Here is a 208-nt window from a genome sequence, read left to right as displayed (position 1 = left end):
ACCTTAACCTTCCTCCAAGTATCCCAGGTACCCCAAGCAGACACATACATACCATGGCATCCAAGTTAGGAACTTACCTATGTGCAGGTGGGTTGTATGTGTGTCAGCTGGTGAGTGTGTGTGTGTGTATATATATATATATATATATATGTCATTGTGTGTATGATATATGGATTAGTGATCTGTGTATGTGTACTGAGTGTGCAAG

Source organism: Gavialis gangeticus, unplaced genomic scaffold (assembly GCF_001723915.1).
Source record: "Gavialis gangeticus isolate Ggan-Ray unplaced genomic scaffold, GavGan_comp1, whole genome shotgun sequence".
Lineage (NCBI taxonomy): Eukaryota > Metazoa > Chordata > Crocodylia > Gavialidae > Gavialis > Gavialis gangeticus.
This window is presented reverse-complemented; position numbering follows the sequence as displayed.